The sequence below is a fragment of the Odocoileus virginianus genome, chromosome 8, assembly GCF_023699985.2.
Source record: "Odocoileus virginianus isolate 20LAN1187 ecotype Illinois chromosome 8, Ovbor_1.2, whole genome shotgun sequence".
Classification (NCBI taxonomy): domain Eukaryota; kingdom Metazoa; phylum Chordata; class Mammalia; order Artiodactyla; family Cervidae; genus Odocoileus; species Odocoileus virginianus.
In genome coordinates this window covers 79275148-79297466 of record NC_069681.1, presented here as the reverse complement: position 1 = coordinate 79297466, position 22319 = coordinate 79275148, and the positions used below count along the sequence as shown (strand labels likewise).

Here is a 22319-nt window from a genome sequence, read left to right as displayed (position 1 = left end):
GCAACAGTTGGACACATTTATGGATATAGTAGCCCATAGTGGATTTAGCTATGATTAGCCACCTGGCATCTACCTAGCTTTCCTACTTGGAGAGAATCCCATGGAGGCTGAAGAAAGGCAAATACCCCCTTTCCCAGCTCCTTGGCTGCTATAAAGTGAATGAATAAATAAGCCTTGTCCATCCCATGTCCTCACCAGGGTATTGAATCCAGAGCCTGTAACATAAATAGATGGGAAAGACCTGGATGTCTTGCTGTGCCAGTGAGCATGGTACCCTGGGTTAGGTCGCAGGGTTCCATGTCAACAGGCCTCCATAGTCAGTATGGGTCATGGTGTCCACGTCCGTGATGCTCATGTGTAGTGACCAGCAGCAGTGGCAGCAGCATCCTGACCAGACTCCTTATCAGGTATGGTTGGGCTGTATTTCTGGCTGCCTGGACTTTCATGGTTTTTCATGACTTTTTCAAACCTGGTTCTATAAACTTCTCATTGATACTAGAGGAGGATAGTCTTCCAAAGTTTTTGTGCTTTTGGTACTAAAAATGTGGTACCCAGCTTCTATACACTTATAAGTATAGACAGTGAAGTAAGTGAAGTTGCTCAGTCATGTCTGACTCTTTGCGACCCCATCGACTGTAGCCTACCAGGCTCCTCTGTCCATGGGATTTTCCAGGCGAGAATACTGAAGTGGGTTGCCATTTCCTTCTCCAAGTATAGATAAGCCCCTCTTAAAACAACCCCAGTAAAGAATATGAAAAATGTAGGTTAACAGACCTGATAAATTAAATACTAATTATGTCTTTTAAAGATTTTCTATAAATTGTTAACTTCCCCCAGTGAATTCTGAATAAAGTAAGCAGTAGACAATAAATTAGGTAAATATGATTACAAGAGGACACATTGTGTAAAAAGCATGTGGATTGCAATGGCTGTTTTTGGTTATATCAGGGTCTGAGTTTGTAGGGAGGGAGAGCAGCTCTGAATTCTTGAGGCTTGAAGCTTTCCTGGAGCCCCCAGTCTCTGCAGACTGAATGCTCATAGGTCTTTCCTCTTAAGCTTGCCTTCTGGGTCTGAACCTCTCCAGTTCAGCTGACGAGATCATTCTGCCTTCAGAAGAAAGCACTGCATTATCTAAGGTTATGTTAGAAGAAATGGTGGTAGTGGGTAGTGACATTTACAATCAATTTTAGAAGCACTATATTGCTTGATTTGCCTCCATACTGTGTGTATTTGTTTCCGTTTGAAACATATGTACTTTCGACATTTCACTGTAATCAAGGAACCAAAAATAACTCGTAAATGGGCCTAGCATTTTTACTTCAGGTGTGGATTTGTTGTTTTTGTTGTTGTTTGTTTGTTTCTGCCTTCAGGCCATGGTGTAAGAATCCACTTGGCTGATTAAAGTTTTGCTGTAATGTCAGATGGTATGCATCCTGTTCCTGCACCCACCTAGTCGATAGCTTAATTTTTAAATTAGCTCAAAGAGAGACTCTTAAATGGAAATCAATGGTGAAAATGAAGAAACATTATTACCCTAGTAATTGATAACACTTCATTTTACTATGTGAAAAAGTTGAAAGTAGTGTGAACAAGAGTAATAAATGGAAAGTAGTGTATATATTACTCATGTGTTTTTAAACTAAATGATCCCAGATTTTGAAGGGGAAGTAAAAGAGAAATTCACTAAGCTCAGATTACATTTCTCCAAATCTACATGCCTAAGAAAAAGTTCTTGTTAAAAAAAATGTGCAAAAAATACATACACCTGGCATAAATAGTCACATTTTTATGGCCAAAGAACTTTATTTTGAACTTTAGCTGTGCTCATATGCTATGCTACATCTGTGTTGAGTCTGACTCTTTGCGAACGCATGAACTATGGCCCACCAGACTCCTCTGTCTATGGGATTATCCAGGCAAGAATACTGGAGTAGGTTGCCATTCCCCTCTCCAGGGGATCTTCCTAGCTCAGGGATTGAACCCTTGTCTCTTACATCTCCTGCATTGGCAGGTGGGTCCTTTACCACTAGTGCCACCGGGGAAACCTATGCTCATATATCTTAATACTAATATTGACATTTAAAAAGATATTGAATTGATCTTATTTGAGAAGCTTTAAGGACAGGTTTGGGTTTCCCTGGTGGCTCATTGGTAAAGAATCCACCTGCCAATGCAAGAGACACGGGAGACCTGGGTTCAATCACTGCATTGGGAAGATTCCCCTGAAGAAATAATGGCAGCCCACTCCAGTATTCTTGTTTGGATAATCCCATGGACAGAGGAGCCTTGCGAGCTACAGTCCATGAGGCTGCAAGAGTCAGACATGACTGAGTATGCACACGTGCACACAGGCAGATTTGACAATCCTGGAGTCTTTCTTTTTTTGTGGTTCAGAATGATTAACTGATTCATCTCTGAAACCTAACCTTTTTCCTTTAAACCATTTCATGCCTTCCAAGCACCTTTTACAAAACTTTGCTTTGGGTACCTTGAAGTCATCAGGTGAGCACACTCTTTAATTCCTTCCCTGGTACCTATCAATTCCCCCCCCTCCTCTAAATTCTGAGGAGCTCAGGTCTCTTCTGCTCTCCTTGAGCACCTTGCCATCCACACCCCCAGACTCTTCTGGCAACCACTACTCTTTTTACTTCAGTCTCTGTTTTCTACCAACATCCCCCCATCTTGTGCCTGCCACTCACTCTTAACATAGAAACATACACTCAGCTGTCTCCCAAGTGAAAGCAAAAACATTCAAACTCAAAACACTAACATTTGATTGAGTACGAAACACCCTCTCTGTTAGCTCTGTAAGGACAAGTCCACCTTGCTCTCTGTCTCTTTTAGTTCACTCTTACTCTGACTCCCAGTCCCACCTGCTCTGAAAAGACTCTGATGAGGTCTTGACTATTCACATTTCACCAGAGCTGGTAGATACTTCCAGGTTCATATCTCACTAGATCTCTCTGGCGTTTAATCCAAGTTGCCGTGACCTCCACTTAAAAGTCTCTCGCACTGGCTCCCTTGGCATTTTTCTCTTGAGGTCTTCATCCTTCCCTTCTAGCCCCTCGTTACCACATTTATAGATTTCTGGATAAACTTTGATGTGACTCAAGGATTATATCCTTGAACCTGCACACTCCTCATTATATTTCCCACCAAAGCCCATGGTTTCTGATGTTCTGATGACCCCATAATAGATATTGTCTCTTTAAACTTTTTCCTGACCTCCAGACTTATATTTCCCATCATGGTTGGATAAGTCCAAGGCTTTATTGCATTTTACTCCAGACCTACTTTGCCTCCCCCCGTGATTCTCAAAAAACAAAAACAAAAACACTGAGAAACACCTAAAACATCTTAGACGGTTTCCTGTCACAAGCTTTGTCCTGATCCCAGCATGTTTCTGTCTGTTACTAAGTCTTACTTTCTGTTTAGGTGACATTCTCCCTAATCCATAATTTCTTCTTTGTCATTTAGCGTTAGTCTCAGGCCATATTCCTTCCCCTCCTGATCACCCTAACAGTCTCCCACGGATGGTGTCTGTTTCTTCTCTGGCTCCCTTCACTGCAGTGGGTTAGGGCTAGGGTTAGGGTTAGGGTTAGGGCTCTCTGCTGCCGCCGTAGGGGGACCTTCTGGATCACGAAGCAGCCCACACAACTCTTCTGTTTGAAAGCTCTTCACCAGAGCTCTCAGGGTTATTCTGGACTCTTCTCATTACTCTGTTTAATGTTTCCTGTAGTGTGGGATTCCAGGAATACTGAAGGAAAGGAAGAGAGGGGTTCTGTTCACTATCAGTCTTACCAGAGGTAGATAACACCACACAGTGCTTCTCAGAGTTATTTGGTTAAGGAATCTTTTTTTCTTTTTTCCCCAAGATAATGTCAGAGTTCTTAGAGTCCATGTGACACATTTTGGAACATCCCCTTCCAATTTCATTTCCTGGCACTTGCCCTTACTCACTGTACTCTATCCAGATGGAGACCGTTGAGGTTCCCAGAAAAGATGATACTCCCCTGTCACCTGTGCGCCTCATACAGGTCTTCCCTTTGCCTAGAGTGTCTTTCCCTGAGTTGTCTAAATAGCTCCTGTTTCTCCAGGATGAGCATCACTGCCTCTGAGTGTTCTTCCTTGCTTTCCTTCCTCTTCTGTATCTGATTTTGAATTTCCTCCTCTGTGCATCCATTAAACTCATAGTATATACTGTATCTATCCACATCTGACTGTATGACTGTGTCCTTCTTGACTTTTGTGTCTTGGGTATCTAGATATTGCCTAGCACAAAGTAGATGTTCAGTAACTGTTTGCCGAATTCACAAATGAGTTAATAGATCACATTGGAGAAGATGAAAATCTGACCCAAGGGAACATCCTTGTGGAAAGGTTTGTGATCAGGGCAATGGTTGAAACCAGCTGTGCATGTCTCAGAACGCTGCATCCTTCTGGAATGGAAGGAGAGGAATTAGAGAGGGTTTGGGATGTTCTGGAGACAGAAGAGAGGGAACAAGTGCAGGAGCTAGACTGGTTCCTGGCTTCCCTGGTAATACATAACAGATAATTTGACAGAATAAGATTTTTACATGGCTTTTTCCTGATGATAAAGGCTGTATATAGTTCATTGTAGAAAATTCAGAGGTCATGGAAAAGCACCGGGAAGGAAAAATAATCCCATTGCTCAAAAAGGAGCTTTGTTAAGAGTTAAGGTGAAGTTCCAAGTCAGACTCAACAAAATTCAATCGTAGTGTGATACTAATTTGAGGTATGGTTTTCTTTATTTAATGATATGCTGTAATCATTTTTCTAGGTCATTTTGTTTCCTTACACAACTTGATTTTTTATTAGCTGAGTGCATTCTATTGTATGCTACCTTTAACTTCAGTTTAATGCCTAATTATTGTTGAACTTTAGGCTGTTTAAAAATTTTTACTACTTTAAATAACATTGTGATGAATACATTTATACATAAGAAATTGCTGTGTCAAAGAGTTGGTTTATTCTGATGGTTTTGATTTGTACCACCAACCTGTACTCTAGACAGATGATGTCAATTTGTACTTTAATAAACAAGATATGAGAATTATATTTTTCACTTAATCTCATCAATTGGATTCCAAGAAAAATCCTGTGCTATTTGTGAGATGAAAAATGTTATCTCCTTTACTTCAGTGGTTTTTGTTATTAATGATACTGTAAACTTACTCAATTATCTTTTTAACCATTTGTATTTATTTCTTTATAAATTGTCATTTGCCCATTTGTACTGGGATATATATTTTGATTTTACTGATGAAGATGTAATGAGGTTTAACCTTTAAATTATATTTTGAAACACAAATTAGTGCTATTAAAATCATTAATGATAAATATTACAGGTGTTCTGAATCTACAAAATTAGATATCAATGAGTTCTTAATAATAAATGGATGACAGTCATTTAAGTCTTTGCAGTTCTCAGGAATGAAAATATAGAACTTTTGATCAGATTATCACTTCCCCCTCATCTGGGTTCTTAGAATATATTTTATTTATTTTTTTTTTTCCATTTATTTTTATTAGTTGAAGGCTAATTACTTTACATCATTGCAGTGGTTTTTGTCATACATTGAAATGAATTAGCCATGGATTTACATGTATTCCCCATCCCTGTCCCCCCTCCCACCTCCCTCTCCACCCGATCCCTCTGGGTCTTCCCAGTGCACCAGGCCGGAGCACTTGTTTCATGCACCCAACCTGGGCTGGTGATCTGTTTCACCCTAGATAACATACATGTTTCGATGCTGTTCTCTTGAAACATCCCACCCTCGCCTTCTCCCAGAGTCCACAAGTCTGTTAAATCACATTATGTGCATCTTTGTGTGTGCATCTTAGTGAAAGACCATAGGCTTGGATTCAAAAAAGAGCTGAGTTAGAATTCTTGCTCTATTTCTATGAGTTTGTGAATTTGAAACTCAGCCTCCTTGAACTTGTTTTCTTTTTCTGTAAAAGTGGGTGAACAAATCTTTGACATTGGGTTAGTGTTTAAAAATGAAGATACAAGAGAGAAATCTAGATTAGTAGTTAGAACGTAGTGGATGTACTGTAATGAATCTAACAACTGATACTATATCCTGATTGTTTACTCTGTATGGTCTGCACTAAAAAGTTATGCATAAGCTTTGTGAGGGGCAGCTGAATAGCATAAGGGACTAACTAGTTGAGTCACAATGGGAAATGTTGAAGACTGATTTCTAGGAGTCTGTGAGGTGACTGAGCCTCTGAGATTGAAATGAGCATGCAGAGCATTCCATTCAGAGCCTGTGCCCTTGCCATATCTCATATATTTTATTTTTTTAATTTACTATAATTATTTTTTTAATTTTTTTTTGCTGCATGGCATAGCATGTGGGATCTTAGTTCCCTAACCAGGGATCAAAGCTACATCCCCTGCATTGGAGGCATGGAGTCTTAACCACTGGACTGCCAGGGAAGTCCTGGCTCATATATTTTAAACCAACTTATTATATATTTTCTAACCTGACTTCTCTGCCTAATAATCTAGTTTCTATGAGCAGTGTCACTTTGGATCTGTCTCTGTTTCCATCATCTTAGTTAATTCTCTTGGGCTTTTTGAAATGTTTGTTAGTGTCTCCCCCTTTCTGTTGCCATTTCTGCTCCCTCATTGAGGCCCTCATCAATTTTGATCTGGATAAATGTAGCTGCCGTCTGGTGGGTGGCTCTGACTTCAGTTTCTCCCAACTGCAGCCCATTTGTGAAGTGATTCTTCATCATCTACCACACCAAATCCAAGCCCTCTTGTTCTTTTAAACCCTCTCTAATTTGGCTGCGATATGCACATTCAGTTCAGTTCAGTTCAGTTGCTCATCATGTCCGACTCTTTGTGACCCCATGGACTGCAGCATGCCAGGCCTCCCTGTCCATCACCAACCCCTGCAGCTTGCTCAAACTCACGTCCATTGAGTCGGTGGTGCCACCCAACCATCTTATCCTCTGTCGTCCCCTCATTCTCCCGCCTTCAATCTTTCCCAGCATCAGGGTCTTTTCCAATGAGTCAGTTCTTCACATCAGGTGGCCCAAGTATTGGAGTTTCAGCTTCAGCATCAGTCCTTCCAATGAATATTCAGGACTGATTTCCTTTAGGATTGACTGGTTGTATCTCCTTGCAGTCCAAGGAGACTTCTCTAACACCACAGTTCAAAAGCATCAATTGTTCGGTGCTCAGCTTTCTTTATAGTCCAACTCTCACATCCATACGTGACTTTGTATACAACTCTCATATCCATACAAACCATAGCTTTGACTAGATGGACCTTTGTCTGCAAAGTAACGTCTCTGCTTTTTATCTGATATGCACATTTCCAATATGCACATGTTTGATGCTAACTCCTCATACTATCCAACATGCCCTTTTTGTCCTGCAGTACACAAATCATACTTGTTTTTGACCTCCCCACCTCCCCCTGGTGCTCTTTTTTCCACTCCCATCAGCCTATCAATAATATCCTGACCACTCTTTAGGACTTAGCTTGAGATCTTTTCTCCATGAGTCTTTCTCACATCTATCTCTTACTTCTCTGAATTTCTGTTCCCAGATAATTGGTATCATGTTTAGGGTTAATGCTTTTGTGTGTGTTGGTTTTCCCTCTACAGCCCTGCTGTGAAAACTCTGGATGGAATGCTTAACTATACACATCTCAGGCCTTCCCAATGCCTGCCCAGATCTGGCTCAGCAGGTCCGCAGAACCCTCTGTCAATGCTGTGAAGAGGATGTGGCCGCCACGAGGCAGCCACTGAAGTCTGAGCTCTTTGTGCCTCTGAGCCTTCACTTAAACTCTTGCTGCTGGGAATGCTTTCTTCCTCTAGCGCTTCCCTGTGCAGTCCTGGAAGATCTAATAATCTTTCTTTCAAACAGTAGCTCTGTTTTTCTTTATATAGCTCATGATTTTTTTCCCAGTGTATAATGATCTCTGCCCTTATGTCACATAGCACAAATCATCAACTCTTTTTTTCAACTTAACTATATGCTGTTGGTTATTGTAACATCAGTGCTTCTTGTTTGGTAAACTGTGAGCATATCCTGCTTTGAGAATCCTGGTCCCTGTTTTTAGGCTAGGGTTATTCCTTAGGTTCCCCCTTCCACTCCTGGTCCTGGGGATTCCTCAGCTTTTCTCTTCTTTTTGCAATAACCCCCACCCACTTTATACCTTGGGTTCTCCTACTACTTGCTGAGGAGTTAGCTCCTGGTATCAGTGCACACAAACATATAGATTCTTTATACTTTTAGGATCCAGCTGATAACTAAAGAGAATATGAAGTTGGGGGAAATACACAGGATACCCTTGTATTTATTATATGAATATAATAAATAAGCTACAGAAATACAAGATATAATCATTATAACATCTTGCTTATAATTTTGGGTGTTTTTTTGCTCTCTGGGTCCTAGAAATCCTGCTTGTCTCTAACATTTGTCTTATAATTGAATAATTTAGTTATCACCACAGTGATCCACTGTGTATCAAGTACTGAACTGGAAGCTAGTGATGAGTCAAACAGTTCTTGCCATTAACCTATAAGTATGCTGAAATCCTTGTGTTGGAAAAATACCAAGTGCTCTTTAAACCCCTTCATTTATTCAGAGTCTGCAACCAGGTCCTTAAGTCCCGTTTTTCCATGAAGCTCTTGGGTCCTAAAACTATAATTAGAAGGAGAATAATAGGCTTTAACTAGAAGTCCATAGTTGCAACTTCAGTGTGACTATAAAATGATGATACTGATATTTTAATAAGAATGGTACAAGCTGTACACAAACATGAGATTTATCATTTTGAGTATTTCTCTTGAGAGGATACATGTTCATTTTACTAATGTTATTGTTGCTAAAAACACGTTTAGCATCTTTTTCGATATTGTTTCCAAACCCATTTGATCACCATTTAGCAAATTATACCCAACACATTTTAGCTTCACCTAATTTTGTGTCCTAAATAGTAAACTCTAGTTTAATCATAAATCTTATTTTTCAGGTTCAGCTTAGAACAACTTTTAGCCTTTTCCAAAACATATACATACATACCTCCCAGTTGGTAAAGATTTGGCATTTTAGGACAGATCTCCCCAAAAATGTGCTTTTGTTTCTAAAAACAGACCTTCAAATGTAATTCTCAGTAGGTTCTGAGCAAGAGCAGAATAATTAGAATTATATAAAGCTTCCCACGGGGACCATTTTGATTGACAACCCCAGGTTAGGATGGGTTACCTGGAAACAGACTTTTGAGATGTAAGATCACTTTCAGAGTGGTATACTGGGTAATACTCTTGGGAAATTCAGTCTTGGAAAGTTAGAAAAGTAGGATTCAATAGAGGGGAGAAACTGACCCTCAGTGCAGTTGTTACATGGAAGTAAGAATTCAGGATTCTGAAAAACCATAAAAATTGTTCTATTCCAATAGGTCCCATGTTCTGAATGTCCTTCTAATTGTACAAAAGACCAAGACAACTTAGTAAGGAATGCTACTTCATGAATACAATATAAATTGATGATCTGCCAGTAAGCTTCTCGTGTGATAGTTGTAGGCCTACTACTGCAAATAGAATTACGCCATTTAATAAAATGGCCAACAAAGGGCATCCAGTTAGGGAATCCCAATGTAATTTACATTTCTTAAATAGGTTGTAATTATGTTATAATTACAGGAATTATTTCCTAGTTTCCCTACTTAATTCAAATCGGCCCAATTTCATCGTTTGAAGTATATTTTGATTAACATTGGATCTACACTAGCAGGTTTATATGGAGAAAGAAATCCATGCTAATCAATTAAATCAGGCCCAATCAATGCCAGAAGAGTAAGGGGCAGCTGAATTCCTGCCTTGGAGTTAGTATTTCAGTAAAATTCTTAGCCTTGACTGATGCTTGCTACTTCTTTGTCCAAATAGGAGCTGAAAGAATAAATGGATGTAAGTACATTGTTTTACTAGCTTCAGTTTACTCTCAAACAAGAAAGAGAACCTTGGAAGTTCAGTCTGCACTTTTAGACTGTGTAGGTAAGGTTCTCTGTTAGAACATGTTGGGCTAAATGACCTGATAAATCAGGGTTTTGTCTGGACTGCAGGCTCTTCCACCAGCTACAAATTCCTCTTCAGGTCCCCTTCTATCTAGGTCTCCTGTGCTTCCACATAACTGCATACACCTCCCTTGCAACATTTAGGCATCTGAGTGTGTGTTTATCTCCTCATTGGATTATAAGCTACTCAGCAGAAACAGTATCTGGCTACCTTAATTAGGTAATAGGAGCTTTAATATCATCACTTTGTAGATGAGAAGGAAACAGTAGAACTTGTTCAAAGTCTCATGGCTATTCAGAGATGAAGCCAGGATTTAAACTCAGAAAAGTATAACTCTCCTCATGCCTGTCTGTGAAGTGCTCTGCCCTAATCATGTCTGTATTTCCAGTAATGAGAAAGCACCTAACCCATATGAACACAAGTCTCCTACATTGCAGGTGGATTCTTTACCATCCGAGCTACCTGTTTACATCTCCCCAGTGAACTGATTACTGATAGTTTTTAGCTCTCCAAGTAATTCAGTGGCTTGTGTAATAGACTTCTCTTTATCGAGGAATGTAGAATTCTTTGTCTTAACCAAGGCTATACCCAACATAGACAATCCAGCAATATCCTCCAGCCCTTGTCTAACTGCTGAGACATAGAGACTATGATTGACTTTCAGGAAGTACCCTTCCAACCTGTAATGGGATCCCTCCCTTCCTTTTCTTTCAAGTTGGAAATTTCAGGAGAGAGACTTCCTTTGGGAGAAGAAGGCAGGTAAAAATGTAACTAGTTATTTGGTACCTGCATTCCACTTGGCATTTCAAATCATTCATTTACATCTTTTAAAATTCTTTTTCCCTATTGGGAAGATTACCAATGACCACCATGCTAAGAATGATCCCTGACATGTTGCTGGGAGAGCATGTCAATAGGGAGTGGTAACGTTAGTTCTCTAGTATAAGTTTTGCTGTCTAGACTCCTGACCTGATATTGAATGGAGCTCAGTTGATATTGAGTGGGGCTGAGTCCAAGATGAATAAAAGTACCAGAATCCTGAGAAATAAGTTGTTATACAAACTGTTGGTAGCCCAAAGGATTCCCAAATCTACCTGCTCTTATCATGGTTACTAAGGACACTTGGGTGGAATACCTCAAGTCTTGGGTGGAATCACCTGGATAGAGCAGTCAACTGGTCTATCATAGTGTGACAGTATTTTAAGATAAAGAGATAGCAGCCAATTGATTTCCCATTGAAACTAGACTCATTGGGCTGCAGATCACATTGGTGCAATGGTTTTTCTGCCAGATTGCTATAGGACATACTGAACTTCTTAGTTTAGTTTTCTATTTCATTATCATTGCATTTTATGCTGCTTAGGTAGCAGAACTTCATGACAGCTTATAAGGCTGATTGAGATCTTTGGGCATCTGTTGGTTTCTCTGGCACAGGCTGCCATATAACCCCACACAACCTCAATTCTCTACAAAGGCATTATGCCATCCGGATTGCACTGCCCCACATTGTGTCTGTCACAGTGTCTAAATTATTTTCTTACTCTCTTTGTATGTCAAAGAGGATGAGGGCTGAACCAGGATGAAGGATGTATTACAAAAACATAGGAATTATTTCCTAAATGACAATTTCTAGGACTTCTTAATATTTTTAACCTTTTTAGTTGAAGGCAACTCCCTGATGTATAAAAGCATATCCTGACACTAACTTACAAATGTTTTATACATTATGGTACAAAATAGGGCCTTAGCATAGATTATTCCCTGGAAAAAGAAAATGCATATTTAGACTGAAGACATCGATGGAAACAAGATATTCAACAAAAACATTGTATAAGTTTCCAATGGTTGCTGTAACAAATTATCACAAATTTAATGACTTAAAGCAGCAGAGATTTATTATCTTATAGTTCTGAAGGTCAGAATTCTGAAATAGGGCTTATGGGGCTAAAATCAAAATATTGGTAGAGCTTCATTCCTTCTGTAGGCTTTATGAGAGAATCCATTCCTTGCCTTGCCTAGCTTCAAGAGGCAGACCACTGTCCTTGGCTCATGGCAACATCCCCTTGACCTGTACTTCTATCATCATCATCATCATCCTCACATCTCCTTCTCTATCTCTACCCCTCCTGCTAACCTTGTGACTGCATTTGTCTCAATGAGATAATTCAAAATAATCTATCTGAAGATCTTGAACTACATCTGTAAAGTCCCTTTTGCCACTATATGGTGACATATTTATGGAGGTGCTGGGGATTATGGATGTCTTCAGGAGGTTATTTTTTCTCTCTACCATGGATACTATTGCTTCTGGTGTTAAATAAAACTTTTAGTTGGGGAGATAAAAGATATGATCGTTTGCATTCCCAAAAGACAGAATGAAGATCATAAGTAAAATCACTCAGTCATTTCGCTCTCAATGTCTTGTCACCTGTTGTCCAACATCCAGTGACTGATGATATATTGACACTTTTTTGTGTACACTTGCTTGCTTATCTTTCTCTTTTCTTAGCTATGAACAATAATTAAGTACTGCACTGTCCACATGTGAATGCATAAGCCCTACAAGAACATTATTACAGGGGCAAAAGTGAGCTCCCTTCTACATGCATAATGATTTGATGCATGTCTTTGAGCTGTTCTTCAGAAATTAAGACCTACCCCCCTCAGGTTGAGGATTGCGACTACATGCTGACCACAAGTACATAGACCCCAGACTGATTGGAATGAGAAGGTTAATCATTAAGATTTTTGAAACATCACCACCATCCTATTATCTCACCACCAACCAAGCAGGAAAAAAAAAAAAGAGTCCATGAGGTGCAACCCTTACCCCAACTGTTGCTTTTTAAAACCATTACTTGAAAGCCATTGTGGCGTTTGGGTCTTTGAGCATTAGCTGCCCATTCTCCTAGCTTGGCACCCTTCAATAAATTCTGGGCTTTCCTTAATCATTTGAAGGAAAAAAAAAAAAAGCTCCCTTCTAAAGCATTTTGATGGTAGCATCTGTGGTAGCCAAGAGATCCTACAGCTTCAGATTTCTCCAGTCTTGGAAATTGTTTAAGTTGGAAATAGTTGCCTTTCATCCTCAGGCTCATAGCTGAGAAGAATCCTGTCAGATTAGGTTAGAGTTTCTGGAATTGTCAGAGCATGTTACTTTATAGTGACTCTTCCATTCCTAGAATATCTTAATCTTCTCTATCTCTACTCATTTATTTTACAGCTCTAGGCAGAATGTGAAGTCGCTCAGTCGTGTCCGACTCTGTGACCCTATGGACTGTAGCCCACCAGGCTCCTCCATCCGTAGGATTTTCCAGGCAAGAATACTGGAGTGGGTTGCCATTTCCTTCTCCGGGAGATCTTCCTGACCCAGGGATTGAACCTGGGTCTCCCGCGTTGTAGGCAGACGCTTTACTCTCTGAGCTACTAGGGAAGTCAACCCTAGGCAGAATAAAAGCTGGTTAAAATCTCAAATATCTTGGTTTTTTTAATAAATGAATTTTAAAGTTCTAGTTACATCGATGACACAAAAATATAAAAATCAACACATACATATATATGAGAATGTTCTATTTATATATGTAGTAATTGTACACTTCAGTAAGACTGAATGATTCATAGCAATTATCAGAAAGAAGCACAAATATGAATCTTAAATCTTCTAAAAGATCTCTATGTTTTCCCTTAAGGGAAAACTGAGTTTGTTTTTGCTAAGTAGTATTTTCTTTTTTATTTTATATCATATCAGATTTATATAATTTATAGTTTTCAAGATGTTCATCAAATATCTAGTTTTCAAAAAACTAAGTATTAATTTCCCCTCTCTAAATTATGAAAGTTCATTTACGGTGTAGAGTAGCAAGAAATGGAATGCAATGCAGTATGTGGCATTCTCTATTATTCAAAGGTCTTTCCTCAAGCATAAGCTTTGGATACTTTGTGATTTTGTGGTAGAGTGCTTAAAACCATTCTTTGGTTTTCCCATTTGTAAAGTGAAGAGCACTGTTTTTGTTTGTTTTTTAGAATAATAATTTGAGCAAGTTCATGAGGAGAAAATTACAGTAATAATCAGCTGTTTCAACATTCTTTCAAAAAATGAAAGAATAATCAAAAATGGAATTACTGTGTTCACCATACAGATTCTTTGAAAGCTAAGAGATCTGGAGTCTGGTCCAGGTACAAGATGATTCACCAGCAAATAATTTAGAATGTTCTGTGGTTTGTTCTCTGATGTCAGTAAGGACTAAGTGCTAAGATAGTGTCAAAGCCAAAATGCCTCATTTTTCTGAGTAAGGAAAGGAAAACTTCAGAGAAGTGGTTTATTGGAAATGTCTTTAGGTCTTTTTTACTATTTCAGATACGGATGTTACTGGAGAAGGATGCTGTGGATTGACAAGTCAGCCAGAGGGGTGAGTTGGAACATTTTATTTTTCTCAAATAGATCATAAAGCTGTTACAGGCATGATAAAGAAGTGATACAAGATTCTAAATATATGGACATGTTTTGAGAGTATCATTCTGCTAAAAGTGGAACAGCTGATAAGCTTATGCCTATTTTTGCTGGCAGGTTCATCATTTATAGGCAGTAAAGAAAGAAAAATGTTAGTGAGATAGCTGGTCCAATTTGAAAAGTTTTCCGACTTTGCAGAAGAAATTTATCAGATGATTTGATGACTGCGGTTTTGCTCAGTAATAAACCACAGACTCAAGTGTCAGTCGAACCTAGATTCAAATCCAAGACATACCATTTACTCGCTGAACTACCTTGAACAACTTAGTTCTTTGACTCCTCAATTTTTCACTTGAGTAATAAGGAAAATATTAATTCAGATAACATAGAATTGCTGTCAGGCTTAAACAAGATAGTGCTCATCAAGTGCTTAGGTCACAGTAGGCACACAAAATTTGTTATTATTATGATTAAAAATAACTTTAGAAAGGGATAAATAAATGAAGCCTGCATAGACCCTTCTTGCTACGCTGTCTTCCGCAAGGACATTACCTAATTTTGCAACCTAGATGCCTGGCATAAAAAAGGAAGAACTGTCTTTTAGGAATCAGAATCAACTATCTGTTAATAAGACTAACATGTATTTTAACCCTTCTGCCACAAATTAATCTGAAACTTTGCTAATAAAATTTGATTTTTTTCCCTTCTTTTAAAACTTGCTGTGAATTGCATCTAAGTTTACATTAAGTTGGCTATCAAAATCTTCTGCTTTTATTACAAAAGACTCTTGTAGCAGAGGGAGACAGTTTAAATGCATGAGGAGTGAAATAGAATAATGATTTGGGGCATATATTCTGATAATTACTACTTCCTTTCCCTAAGCTCCCTGCAATAAATGGACTGTCTTTTAAAACTTCATTAACAGGAGATTACAAATTTTAATGGTGTACAATAATTTTACCTTAATTTTAGTAATGTATTCCAGGTATCTGTTCTTCCTATTTTCCTTGAAAGATTCTCATGATTCAAAAAGTTCTTTAAGAATTGAAGTATTATATAGCATTGGTACCAAATGCTTTTATATTTTAATTCTCATGTAAGAGATTATTAAACCTTTAATACTGCAAGTGAATCAACAGATGAGTTTGTTCTTACACAAAAGCAACTTCTTTTTATCAACTTTTAAATTTTTAATAGAAATTAAGGCTTTCTCTGCAGTGCATGTGGTTTAGTGGATAATGCACTAAGAAAATCTGGCAACCAGTGCTTTAACCAGACCTAAGTGCCTAAATTGCCTGGGCTATAATTCAAGAAAACATTTGGGTCATTTTAACATTTAACAAAAAAAATCACATCAGCAATGAATAGGCTTTCATGCTGAAAATGGCAGCTGTCCAATTCAGAGACCATCAAGGACAAAATGTTGATCTTTCATTCACTGGTCTGGCAACTAACCTTTGTAACAGTGACATTTTTTTTTCACTTTTTCCAAACATGTTTCATATTCAGTGATGTTTTTAAACCTCTGAATTTGAGGAATGTTAATATACTGAAGCAACTAAGTAAACAGATTATGCAATTTTATGCAAAATCTGTTTCCAAAGTTTCAGAAAGAGCCAAAAAGCTTTTCTGGAACAGTCTTGGGTTTAGAAGTAACTTCTAAGTAGGAACACAGAAATTTCTTCCCCGAGAGAAGTTGTCCTTTAAAACTGTCAAGAATAAACAAACAACAACAATTATTCTCTGGTTCTTGCTTCCTCAAACTCTAATAGTTCTGCAGATTGGTCCTATGAGACACGAGAAGCCTCTGCATTTTCTCTAAGTAAGAAGTTTCAGATTTAACTTCATACTTGAAATTGTTCTTCCTGTCTCATCATGTTATCAGTTATACCCTGAGACATTTTTCAGCTTCTGTTTAATTGATTCCCATACTCTTCTATAGAGACTATCACTGATGATCAATTTCTCCAGAGTTTAGAGTTTAATTTAAAATAATTTTCTTTTTTGCAATTTTCAATGGAGAATGAGTAGGGGAGATGAAGAAAGTGGCAACCCACTCCAGTATTCTTCCCTGGGAAATCCCATGGAGAGAGGAGGCTGGCGAGCTATAGTCCATGGGGTCATGAAAGAGTCAGACACGACTTAGCGACTAAACAACAACAATGGGTAGGACAGGATAACATTTTATAATATTGTGAATCCCTACTTCAATATTATTTTATATCCAGCTGATCCAAGAGTTGAAGATGTGACATTTTTAGCTTCGGGGATATTTATCTACTTTGGGGTTACTATGTACTTCAAAGTACTAGCTTGGTGAAAGGACAAATTAAGATATTAAATAATTTTTAAAAAAAAGAACTAGCAGATTCATTTAGCTTTTTCTCAGCCAGTTCATTGGCCCTTAGGAGTTATACCTGTGGAGATATTAGGTGGCACATTGCTTTAGAATAATCTTGCCTTGTTCTCCACTCCCTTTCCTCTCAGCCAGTCTGAGGACCCTGTGTCTCCTGTGACCTCAGAGCATCCATTCTCTGAAATCATTTTCTGCTTCTGCTGGGAAGTGTGATATGGAGGGAGTTCCCGTATATCATACAGAGACTTGCAGTTAGACAAGTTGGAATTTCCTTGATTTTTCTCATGGTAAAATGAGTGTCTTGGAGGAAAAATGTTTCTCTTACCCTCTTAGTTTGGTACTTGGGGACTGCAAATTAAACTAACAAAAGGCAGATTAACAAGAAGAAAAAGCACACAACTTTATTAATTTTTACATGCACAGAACTTTCACAGAAAAAAAATGGAACTCAAAGAAGTGGTTATACTCAGGGGCTTGTATATCCTTGTAGCAAAAAAAGGGGATTTGGGCTTAAAGGGTCAGTGAATTGTGGGGGAGTGACTAGGAAATAAATGGGGCAACTGATGGAAAACAGGGGTTATTTTAGTGAGGTTTATTTATGCAAAAACATTTTGATGTCAGCTGCTCCTTCTTCAGTGAGAATTTTGCTCTTCTCTTTTAGGGGGAGGAGGTGAGAAATGAGGGGGGCTGAAGGGAGGTACCTTCCTCAAAGGGAAACTTATGCCCTGCTTTGAGGCAGAGAGAGGAGGGCAGAGAACTCTTCTGCATCTGTTGATTCTCAGTTGCCTTCAGCTCAATATAATACTTATGCCAAAGTGGCATGTTTTAGGGTGGCCTATTTGGTGCCTGTCATGAGACTAATTGTAGGTGGCTCTTCAATAGATGTCAAATTCCTTCCCGTTCAACCATCATTTCACTGCCCCCATTCATTTCTTCTCACATCTTTCTCTCTTGGATCAGATAACTTCCTCAGTGTCCTTGTCTGGTTTCCTCATTTCTGTGATCTGATTTTTCTGACATTGAATCCTACCCTTCTTACCCCACTTGTATCCACAAATGAACTTGACTTTCTCTTCCTTAACTGGATTTGCTGGGCTTGATATGTGATCTCAGGCCACGCCTGACCGTCTGGACTCCTAGGTCAGTGACGCCCACCCACTTTTGCAGCTGTCATTCAATATAGATTACAAAGTCAAGGTCCCAGGGTTGCATCCTGTCAAAGCATCTGCATCTATGATGATATTATCACTTGATGAGAGCTTGTCAGTGAAAGCATGTTGAGATACCTTTTTTTTTTTTCCATTTATTTTTATTAGTTGGAGGCTAATTACTTTACATCATTGCAGTAGTTTTTGTCATACATTGAAATGAATTAGCCATGGATTTACATGTATTCCCCATCCCTGTCCCCCCTCCCACCTCCCTCTCCACCTGATCCCTCTGGGTCTTCCCAGTGCACCAGGTCCAAGCACTTGTCTCATGCACCCAACCTGGGCTGGTGATCTGTTTCACCCTAGATAATATACATGTTTCAATGCTGTTCTCTTGAAACATCCCACCCTCGCCTTCTCCCAGAGTCCATAAGTCTGTTCTATACGTCTGAGTCTCTTTTTCTGTTTTGCGTATAGGGTTATCGTTACCATCTTTCTAAATTCCATATATATGTCTTAGTATACTGTAATGGTCTTTATCTTTCTGGCTTACTTCGCTCTGTATAATGGGCTCCAGTTTCATCCATCTCATTAGAACTGATTCAAATGAATTCTTTTTAATGGCTGAGTAATATTCCATGGTATATATGTACCACAGCTTCCTCATCCATGCGTCTGCTGATGGGCATCTAGGTTGCTTCCATGTCCTGGCTATTATAAACAGTGCTGTGATGAACACTGGGGTGCACGTGTCTCTTTCAGATCTGGTTTCCTTGGTGTGTATGCCCAGAAGTGGGATTGCTGGGTCATATGGCAGTTCTATTTCCAGCTTTTTAAGAAATCTCCACACTGTTCTCCATAGTGGCTGTACTAATTTGCATTCCCACCAACAGTGTAAGAGGGTTCCATTTTCTCTACACCCTCTCCAGCATTTATTGCTTGTAGACTTTTGGATAGCAGCCATCCTGACTGGCGTGTAATGGTACCTCATTATGGTTTTGATTTGCATTTCTCTGATAATGAGTGATGTTGAGCATCTTTTCATGTGTTTGTTAGTCATCTGTATGTCTTCCTTGGAGAAATGTCTGTTTAGTTCTTTGGCCCATTTTTTGATTGGGTCATTTATTTTTCTGGAGTTGAGCTGGAGGAGTTGCTTGTATATTTTTGAGATTAATCCTTTGTCTGTTGCTTCGTTTGCTATTATTTTCTCCCAATCTGAGGGCTGTCTTTTCACCTTGCTTATAGTTTCCTTTGTTGTGCAAAACCTTTTAAGTTTCATTAGGTCCCATTTGTTTATTTTTGCTTTTATTTCTAAAATTCTGGGATGTGGGTCATAGAGGATCCTGCTGTGATTTATGTCAGAGAGTGTTTTGCCTATGTTCTCCTCTAGGAGTTCTATAGTTTCTGGTCTTACATTGAGATACTTTTGAAAATTATTTGACATGTATTATCAGTCTTTGTCACCAGCATCAGTTTTTTCTTTCTAATCAAATAGCTTTCAACCGATTAAATTATGTTCAGTTCTCTCTTATTTCTCCATAATGAGTTATGACCAAGCCCTCTCAAATTTTCTTCCACGTATTTCTTACTTTAGATAGTTCTCTTCTGCCCTAGACCATTGTCACTTCACCTTATATCTGAATATTGGTTTTATTATTTACCCATTTGATTTTTAAAGTCTCCCTCCATTCCAATTTGCCAAATTAATCTTAACATTGCTACTTTGGTATTTTGCTATCCTACTCAAATACTTTCAATGGCTCCTTATAGTCTAAAAGATAAAACCAAGCTTTTTTTTTCATGTAAGATGTTCTACAGCAGGAATCCTTTCTTTCTATCCCTATTCTTATCTCAAGCTTCATTCAGAAGAATTCTTTAGCAAGGACTGATCAGTCTTCTCTCATCACAGTTCTTAAAAACACCACATGACTCCTGGCGTTTGCATCTCGTGGCATTTCTGCCGTTTAATTTCCATTCTTCCTTCAAATCTTAAATTCACTGCTTGCTGACCACTCTTCTGGTTGGTCTGAAATATACATAGTTTATACACATTGCCTCACATACGTAGTGAGAACACCCTCTTTGTCATTCAGAAGTCCCCAGCTGGAGGAGAAATGGGCTGGTCACTCTACTTCTGAATCTTTCCTTTTCTATCCCAAACATAGTGATTATTTTCCTCCTCTGAAATCCACTGAGGCTTTCCTAACTAAAGCCCTGCTATAGCACATAGAATACACCATAAAAATAATGTGCCTAAGTATGCTAAAGGCTTTAATACACTATCTTTAATCTATAGTCGACTAAATTTATTTTCAGATAAGAAAAATACAAAGAGCAGTTTTCCATAACTTGCTTCGCAGAGGCAGAGCTAGAAGAGTTCTGATTTACACTTGTGCTTGAGCCACTGCCGTGTTGGCGACTCACCCTGGCTTTCCCCGGATTGTCCCCGTTTTAGGACTGAAAATCCCACACTGCAGGAAACCCCTGTGGTCCCTGGCAAACCGGATGGTTGTTCTTCCTCCCACCACATCTTCAAGACTTCAGCCCCCTTGAATACACAATAGACATTCCCATTGTGACTCCCCAGCTGTGTTAGATAGAAGCTCTTGATACACAGTCCAAGGCCTTTCCTCCATGCTTTCCTCCAAGCCTGGAATAATGCTCCACTGAAAGGTCATGTTGCTTTCTCCCCAGCACTGGTTCGTGAGTGTCTTTGGTTTTTACAGTGACAGTGTAATTATCTTTGAGGAAGCAATTATGTCCTTTTTGCTTTGTGTCCCCATGCTGCCAGCTCTGTGTGTGGCCTGCAGGTGATGAACACATGCTTGCTTGCTGAGTAGGAAAGCTTGATGGCCTCTTGTTTCTGAACATATGGGTTTAAATGGCAGCCTGTTAAATCCCGCTTCAGTCTTGTAAACAATCCTTTCCCTGCACCACTTTTGATGTCTCCAAAAATATCTTTCAGCACAAATAGGGCACTGCCCTGTGGCATATCTACCAAGGACGCATAAGTACCATTGTGTACCACCCCCTTCCTGGCCTTTCCTGGTTTAAATGCCTATAATAGTTCTGTTCCCCTCAGCCTCCTGATACTTAGCCTGAGAGAAATCACCCCTTAGGTAATCTACTAACCTCAACATTCATGAGAATACAGATAGTAAATTATTGAGCAGGTTTAAATTGGAGAATTTATGGAGAGTTTCTGACTCAAAGGAGGACTTGATTTATGTCCATTTTGGGGGGATAAGCCTCCTTTGATGGTTTTGTTTTCATGCTAAGTTTGAGGGCTGCTTTAAATGAATCCTTTCCTTCTAATACAATGCATCTCGGATAGCTTTGCTGACTCCTTTCTCCCTCAAGTCATACCCAGGGACAAGTACGGTCACTGGCTTTCATAAAGCCTAAGGCTGCAGGGAGGTTTTCCAGTCTGTTTCTGAAACTGCGGTTCTTTCTAACCTTTCTTTTTTTCTTGTTGTTTTATACGGAAGTGTAGTTGATTTACAATGTTGTTTTAGTTTCAGGGGTATAGCAAAGTGATTCACTTACACCTACATCTATTCTTTTTCAGATTCTTTACCCATATAGGTTGTTACAGAATGTTGACTCTCAGAGAGTTCCCTATGCTGTAGAGTAGTAGGTCTTTGTTGATTATCTAGTTTATATATAGCAGTGTGTATATGTTAATCCCAACCTCCTAATTTTTTCCTTCCACTCCCCCACCTTGGAATTGCAATTCATGCCTCCTCTTTTAGGCCCATCTTTGCTCTACCTCTTGCATAGCCATAGCAAATCAGATCATCTTAGTGTATGTGGGGCTTTGTGTTTGTCAACATTAGAAGTTCATTAACTTGTTAAGGATTTTTTTTTTCCCAGTTTCATTACTGTGTCCACAAGGGTTTTATGCAACCCACCCACCCATCTATGCCTCATCAGAAATTACCAATTTCAGAGCTTGCTTCATATCAGTTAAAGAATGTATATTTTGAAGCTCATTAAAAGAAAAAAAGCCATTGTTGAAAGACGATGCAGTCAGCAATTGTCTTATTATACAAACTCTGCCTATAAGTTGAAATAATCCTCTTTATCTCTTCAAATGGAGGTGGACAAAGGCTATTAACTTTCTTTTGTCCTTATGTCCCTTCACCTATCCTTTTAAAATTTTTATTAGGTGCTTTAGTGTGTGGGTTGAAATCAATAGAGGACAAGCTATTAAAAATTATTAGTCGGCTATGGCGCCTCACTAAATATTAAAGCAGCTTAGCAGATCAGCACATACCTCTAGGCATTAGGCCTGAAAGAAATA

At 38.9% G+C, this 22319-nt stretch overlaps 1 long non-coding RNA gene across 19 annotated transcripts in view; it reads left to right on the top strand.

Moving 5' to 3' along the window:
* The window catches only part of LOC110127127 (uncharacterized), a 603755-nt gene that overhangs the window by 333967 nt on the left and 247469 nt on the right, over window positions 1-22319 (top strand). For 18 of the 19 annotated variants that reach the window (XR_011489164.1, XR_011489153.1, XR_011489154.1 and 15 more), the window contains one exon: window positions 14417-14468. The exons of the other annotated variant lie outside the window; for it this stretch is intronic. This is a non-coding gene — a long non-coding RNA (uncharacterized lncRNA). The remainder of the gene's footprint in view (window positions 1-14416; window positions 14469-22319) is intronic. 19 annotated transcript variants of the gene reach the window in all.